Source organism: Plodia interpunctella, chromosome 21 (genome assembly GCF_027563975.2).
Source record: "Plodia interpunctella isolate USDA-ARS_2022_Savannah chromosome 21, ilPloInte3.2, whole genome shotgun sequence".
NCBI lineage: Eukaryota > Metazoa > Arthropoda > Insecta > Lepidoptera > Pyralidae > Plodia > Plodia interpunctella.
This window is the reverse complement of record NC_071314.1, coordinates 2,917,677-2,924,852: the sequence shown is the minus strand read 5'-3', so window position 1 is coordinate 2,924,852 and position 7,176 is coordinate 2,917,677. Positions and strand designations below refer to the sequence as shown.

Below are 7,176 nucleotides of genomic sequence, written 5' to 3'. Positions count from 1 at the left end.
TATCGAGCGGCATGTGCCTCTCGCAGCCGGCCACCGCTCCGCCCGACGGGTTCACACTTTTTTATTTACCGTCCGATCGTACCCACCGCTGTGATATTCCCTTTTTCACACAGAAGTCCGCTCGAGCCGCGATATTGCAATCGGAGTGACTCCGCGCCGTTGTCGAGTCACAGAGCTCGTCTCCGCCCTTCGCTCGCGTAGCCTGGTCGAAACCAAAATGGCAGGACGAAGCAGGCTCAAGGCTCGTGCGCGAGTCTGCCTTTGACCGAGCAGTTTAGTCCGCGGAGGCATGTGTCTCGTTACATAAATGTTACGCAAGTTAAGGAGGTGCCTACGAGAAGGTGCATCTGTTACACGAACTAGAGACCGAACCCGCCAGTGCAGTGGACTGCCGAGCCCATGTAACGCCAGCGGGGACGCCCCGTGAGTATCCCTTTACGAGTATGTGAGCTAGATGTCTCGTAGATAACAGTAATTTATGTTATCGAAAACAAAGTCGCGTCAATACAGAGTGTCGAAGGTTCGCCTTTATCGATCGATTCATTATTCGTTGAAATTACTTAGGTTCATAACTTTCATGTTGAAATGAATAACTTAAAAATGAAGAGTTTGTAGATTTGCATATGTTAATTATCGAGGGATGTTGGAAATATCAGAGTTGGACAGGTTTCGCGCCTGTCAACATCCTCTGAGGCAGTACTCGTCTCTCGCATGTGGGGTTTATTGATCAATCCACTTATTGTTTTTGGCTCAGCTTTCTAATATTTTATGGACATTCTTGTTTGTGACCTTTCGTAATAAAGTTTTATTGGAAGTACCCGAAGTTTCTTATTTGTTGGAATTCAAGTTAGGTACATACGACATTTATTTATGTCGTATGTACCTCGCGACTTCTACTAAATTGTACATTTCGTTCGATAAATGGGTACTTAGCAGTCTCTCTACCTACACATTTTATTGTCAATGTGACAAATGATTAAAATTTTCCATAATTTCATAAAAATATGGATAAATCTAATTTTTCCAGATATGGTACCTAGCTAGATCGAAGATTTTCCCCAGAAAGCGCTTACATTTCAAATTGCAACGAAATCTTAACTCAATATGTATGTTTGTTTCTATATATTTATTTATATATGTTACGGCTAAACCCCGAAGTGCGGCCGTGTGAGAAACCGGTTACATCTAGGTCTAGCTGGCTAAATCTAGGTGTAGCCTCATTTAATAGTATAAGATAATCATAAAGAATTGTTTTTCATATATTGTCATAGAATCTATGCTACTAAAATTCATCACTATTGACTTACATATCGTCTGATTGATGTAATTAATAGTAGAACAGTAGTCCAAAAATTGAGGGCCACAAGTACAAATAAAGTTGAACGTATCATATTGATTCTACAGTTGCTGAGCTCGTATAAATTTGCTTCTAATTTTAGTACCAATAACTACCTACACAAGCTTACTTGCTCATCCTCGCGTGTTAGGTTACATCCTGAAATATGACACTCCAAGGCCCAGGGTTCGCTTAAATAATCGACCTATAAATTTTTAAGATTTTCCTGACGCCAACCCTCTTTGGGGGTGCTATTGTCGCCTATCATTTAAGGCATGCGTCCCTTAATCACCTCGTACGACATTAACGGATGTGGAGTGGTCCTATTGTAGGGCGGAATCACACGCCACAAGTTTGCTTACAATTATGATAATTAATATACGAGCTTTTATTGTGGTTAAGATAATGATAATTTAATAAAAATTGTTATCGCGTAATTATACAGATGTTACCACCGGGTACCATGTAGGTCTGGACAAAATTATAAAAGCTAGACCTAAGTCTAACAGGTTAAACCTAGGTTTAGCCAATTAAACTTAGTTTAGCACTTCGAGGTTAGGCCGTAACATATATTTTCTTTGATGACATCAAGTCAATACTTCTTTACACCATAGAGTCACGGATTGCTCAAATGTTTCAAATCTGGCTTGTACAAATGTGATTCAGGGTATAGGGGAAGTTTAAAATTATGTCGTTTAGGGGCAAAATCCACCCTTCTGAAAACACGCAATCCGTCGAAGCACGTAACGTCAATCTTAATCTTAAGAATTAGATACAAGCTATGATAAGGGATATTTACTTTCAAAATAAAAGATTGTAACATTACAGTTGGGTCGCTATGGAAAAACATATTAAACATATTTCCACTATCTTACAAATTGAGGTTTTTCACTGAAAGTATTGCATTTTCGTGTAATTTGGACATAGGTGAAAAACAAAGCTTAAAAATATACTATTTCAGATTTATTTTCATATTCTTATGTGCAAAAATTTTCTAATTGAACTTTTTAAGTTGAATTTTGGGTAAACGGCGTTCCTAAAATATAATATTCTGACAAAAAAATCTGAACTTGATGCTAATACACTCTAACCCAACAGCGTATGTATATTAATAAAATCATATTTTTCAAAATCACATTTTTGTTTTCGTCTTCCAGATTTAAATTGCAAACCTTTTCGAAGTTTACATAAAAATGTAGCTGGCCGCTTTTATGAAACATAAAACGATAATGACGCTAACTTTTTGGGTGTTTACGCGGGAAATGTAGGCGTGGCGAGGATCTGCATTTGGCATCTGAAGTAGGCTCCATAAATTGGTGGACAGGCTTTTTTGCCAGTAAAGAATAAAGCTATACGAGGCCACAGGAACAGCACAGGCTAGGAAATAGGTCAATGATGTTTTATATCTGAGCCAAGGGCTTTACTTTATAATAATCCCTGTTTGTTCTTATTTGTTCGGGATATGAAAGGATTCCGTTTCCGTCCGTACAGTTTTGTCCTACTGAGATAGTAAAATTGATATCTCGTATATCTGACTTTAGATTCTTAAAGTGACAATACGGACGCGTAGTAAGGCAATTTATTATTATTGCTTTTCTCTAAAATACTAGCGAAAATGTTCAAAACTAATATTTTTGGTACAACAATAAATCAGATGATTTTTTTACGGGATAATATTGATCATTAGAAGAATTACGGATTAATATTGATCATATATATTGATTATATTTAAAATTTCATTTAATTCGAAGTAAATACAATGTAGTGCTAAGTACTATAATAAGAGCTGCTTGATAAATGGGAAATGGACTTCAAAGACTTGGCGAAAAATAAAAAAATAAAATAGCACTAGAAAAACCATTTCTTAAAAAACTGCATAAAAATATTACTAATGGGTAAGCAATGTTTAATGTAGATATTTATGTAAAAAAATATTCATAGATTTTAATAGTAACGAGAAAGAAAAAAAGTTTTTGTCTGGTGTGGTTCCGCCCTAGAAAAGCACCATGTCATATACTCAGCTGCAGCTGATAGACGCGCAAAAACAGCATTTATAGGAGGGCTGACACCAGGCATGATACTGTAAAATAACAGCATTTTTACGCTGGCGCCACAGCTCCGAATGCAACAGGGAACATGTTAATATGAGGGGGAGAGAGAAAGACATAAGTTTTTTTCTCTACCTGTGGCGTAAGGTCCTTCCCGGCAGCGTGTCGCTAATTACAATAATGCACGCTGAACTGACAATGTGAATCCAACCGGAAAATATCGGATTATTCCATCGCGCTGGTTCCGAAGGGACTGCAGTCGCCGACGATGGTATAAAATAAAAAGAACAAGATTGATTTAAAGAGATCCCTGCATGGGATAAGTCCGCCGTTGTATTTTCTTGCTAATTAATTGTAATTTATCTACTTCTTTGCGTGCAACAAAGTTACACACACTATTAAACTTACTAAACATGTGGCAAGAAACATTATGTGAACTAATTTTCGATTTTTATTTCATATTTATACAACAGTAAAAAAAATGGGGCATACCTAAATGGAAAAATACCTAAAATCAATCAGTCAAAATTTAAATTATATAGGTATAGTATGTCTCAAAAAGTTACATTTCGAAACGATCACTGCTGAGAAAAATTGCCAACGCTTCTTACTGTGGGTGTGAATGTTTGTCACGAATAAATTTAACAGAAGCATCAGACATCCCTCAACTCAAACACTCTAAAGGCGCAAACAGAACGGTTTCAAAGAAAAAGTCCTGTATCGTAATCACCATCGCTCCGTGGCCATTAGCACTCGGATACACGTCACGAAATTGATGGATTATAGTAGATCTCTGCCAGGGGCGTAGCTAATGGTGGGTTAGACCGCCGTACCCCGGGTCCTCGCGCTTAGGGGGCCCTGACTTTATATACGCGAGTGCTGCGCACTTAGCAAAAATAAAATATAAATAGCTTATTTACTTAGGCGCCCCAGATATTTTTGCTCCAGGTCCTATGACTAACTAGATACGCCACTGATCACTGATATTTCAGTAAATGTAGATAATCTGTCCGCTTTATCAGAATTCTGTAGCATCGGGACCCTTGTCAGCTGCGTGCCATTTACAATCGTCTAGACTTGAACCCCATGTGAATTGAGCAAATGTCATTCGTACGAATGAATGTTTTGACCGCCACGCACGCGCTGTCATTACAATCCATTGATTTTCTTAAGAATGGGATCGTTTCTCAAATCAATTATTAATTAAACTAACACGGACCATGATACTCATGTGTAATTTACAGATACTACTATATCACATTTTTTTCACTTACGGGTTATACAGGACCAAGAGTTGAATTATTTTTCACACAGCTAAGGGTTAGTTGCACGAGACAAGTTTGGCCTGCACGTCGGCTGCTGGGTTTAAGACAAAATATTTTTTTAGTTTAGAAATAGTGTACCTAATTTGCGTTTTTTTTTTTCAGTTAACGTCAAATTTGACAAGTGCAACCTACTCTTAGAATGTAACAACCATTTTCTCAGGTGAGAGAAAGAGAGAAAAATACAATTAAGAAGTTGTATTTTATTTACAAAATGCCTAACAAATTTCGAGACGTGAAGTTGCCATTTTTCTTTCTTGTTATTTTGCGCCACTGCCGATTTCTACGAGTTGCGAGGTGGCGTGTATTCCTAGTAAATTACCAACGTCGCATTACATGGTGCAGTTATTACTTACTTCATTTAACTGCCTGAAGTGTCGAGCTGTTGAATACTATCGAAACGATTAATGTTTTTGAATCTATATTTCTCTATAGTGTTTTTATAAAATAGAATCAAAGAGCTCACACACTTAAGTTTTTTAAAATAGATTTAAATAACCCTAAGCAATTTTCTAAAATAATTATGTTTATTATGATTTTTTTTCCAAGTTATATTGTTCTAGCTTCTACAGACCCCTATTTTTTTAAAATATTTCCTATGTACAGACAAAGCCAGTTTTATTATATGTATAGATAGATAAGACAAATGATAATGTATTACTAGTTAAGTCGTTGTTTATGTATATTAAAAAATAATAAATTACCGATTAAATGACATACTCATAATAATATGATGGAATTTTATAACACGACCTAATATTTGTGGTACGATGGCTCTCAGATGATAAATGGTGCCCGCCACGTGAAGGCTGCGGTGTAGGTGATATTGGCAAACTTTCATACTTGGCAGGCGTTAAAAACCTTTATAACTTTATCCCGAGACCCACTTTGGTATGATCAGCTGATATAATGATATATATTTAGTCTCCGGAATAGGGGAGCTTTTGAAAGAAAAATTATTTTTGCAGTAAATGAAATGATGTTTTAAATTATTTTTTTGTTAAATTTGTTCATTTTTATTCTAATCAGCATAATTTATCTCTCGCATACTCTCATTATATCCGTTGCATTCGTGGCTGAGACACCCTGAAGCCCGGGGTCAGTAAAGAAAGTATAAAGACTATCTTTGATTTTACTTCCACCCGGCTATGATATTCAATCAGTTGTCCGACTTAAATTTTTAATTTTCTCTTAATACATCCTTGAAACTTAATACATCCAAGAAGTGATGATTAGGGCGGAAACCACACGACTCAATTATTTTTAGTTTTCGCTTTAAATTGGAAAAAAGCGGCCGTCGGTACGAGAAACCCAGGAGTGTTCTTTAAAAATGGCGATGAAAGCGCGGCCGCGGCTCGTATAGATCTGATTGACGAAAAAATATCACGTCTATACGAGTATCCCTTACGGGATAGACAGGACCATGAGTAGGGAAATTCAAAGGGACATTTAGCAATACGCTGGGCTCAACAATTTGATGGAAGCGCTAGTGAGCAGGTACCGGAAACCCATGACTATGTTCAATACATTCGTCCCGTGAAACTTTTCAGTCATATTTGCGTCACTACAGACGCTGAAAGCTGTTTGTATGGTACGTCACCGCAATTTTCACAACGCGGGAATTTCAGGCGAGACGGGGTGGCGTCAAATAGCCGTTATTATGGAGACTATGGGGTGGCAACGCTATTGTGTATGGAAGGAGAATGCGGCTGTTGCCGCATGCCAAGTAACTCTGCATGAATGCATGAAACTATGACGATAGAGGCTAATTTGCAATTTTTTTTGTGAAGTGTGGTTCCGCCCTAGAACGGGACTACTCTATATCCGTGGATGTCTTACGAGTAAACTAGGGGAAGCCTCGACAACTGATAAGCAACAATAGCATTTTCAATGACGGTTGACGTCATGTAAGCGTCCGGTTGTAAATCACAGCCGAATCTTCAAAATTGTAAGGTTATTTTTACACAGCCCTGAACGAATATAATATAGTATATTAGAGAATTTATGAAAATGAAATAAATTTTTATCCTAAAGTCTTTATCAAATCCAATGATCGCAACACGGATCTGACATGTAAAATGGTAATTTAAGCTGTTTTCTTAAAGAAGAAATAATTAAAACGAGTGGAAAGGAAATAAATAACCAATTCCAACAAAACTAAAATTTTAATATGAAAAAACATATTTTGAATTTTGTTAGATCGATTTATATATATAGGTCGCTCGTATAGGAGCACTCCTGGATCTACAGCCCTACGACGTAGAGGGGCAACGTTGCTACACGTATTATTACGAAAATTATGAATACAACAATTTTCTACTCCACGCGTAGCGTTAAGTATAACCATATTACTTGTATAATTTATTTTCAGCAAACATTGTGATAATACAAATAATGTGACGAAAAAAATTAATATTTCAAACGCAAATCGAACCCTAATCGCGATAGTGCGCCATGCTCTTAATCACTG

The 7,176-nt window shown here is 36.9% G+C and overlaps 1 protein-coding gene across 13 annotated transcripts in view; it reads left to right on the top strand.

The window, feature by feature from the left end:
* The window catches only part of Rbp (RIM-binding protein), a 25,380-nt gene continuing 18,204 nt past the window's right edge, over positions 1 to 7,176 (top strand). For all 13 annotated transcript variants that reach the window (XM_053761037.1, XM_053761046.1, XM_053761044.1 and 10 more), the window contains exon 1: positions 1 to 423. The gene's annotated coding sequence lies outside the window, so the exon portion shown is untranslated. The remainder of the gene's footprint in view (positions 424 to 7,176) is intronic.